Source organism: Buceros rhinoceros, unplaced genomic scaffold, assembly GCF_000710305.1.
Source record: "Buceros rhinoceros silvestris isolate BGI_N320 unplaced genomic scaffold, ASM71030v1 scaffold34701, whole genome shotgun sequence".
NCBI lineage: Eukaryota > Metazoa > Chordata > Aves > Bucerotiformes > Bucerotidae > Buceros > Buceros rhinoceros.
In genome coordinates this window covers 14,656-15,229 of record NW_010395414.1, presented here as the reverse complement: position 1 = coordinate 15,229, position 574 = coordinate 14,656, and positions in this window count along the sequence as shown.

The window sequence follows — 574 nt, the reverse complement described above, 5'->3', positions numbered from 1 at the left end:
TCAATGCAGTGCTTCAGGGAAAAGAAACTGGAACCAGGCTTTAAGACCAGCTTGCCAGCCTTTCTGTGCCATTCACCTCCAAGCCCCTCCGGAGCAGGAGGGCATGTCCCCCCCACCCCTCAGAGCAGGGCCATAGCACAGCAGAGTCAGCAGTCACAGTATGTTTCTAAAATGCTGAAGCCACCATCTGACAAGGGAAGCACTGCTCTTTCAGAGCAATGAAAAAAAATCGCTGAAATCGCTGAAAACCTGCAGGACCTACAACAAAACACGTCAGTTTTATCAGCCAAGTGCTACAGGTCTAAGCCTGCTGCAGGGAGAACTTCAAGGAGCTTATTTACAAACCAGGACCGGAAAACTGCACTGGTGAATGTAAACAGACTAGACACCCTAGACACCCCTTGGTACTGGCCCACATCATAGTCTTTAATATCTAAAAGTAAAAAAATATGGCCCATTCCCACTGCCCTCCCCCCCCGATATTTACAAGTACGATCAGCCAAGATGACAGATGATGACGACATAGAGGCAGACTGTGCTCTCAGTCCCAGTCTGGTTTCTCCATCTTCCTGCT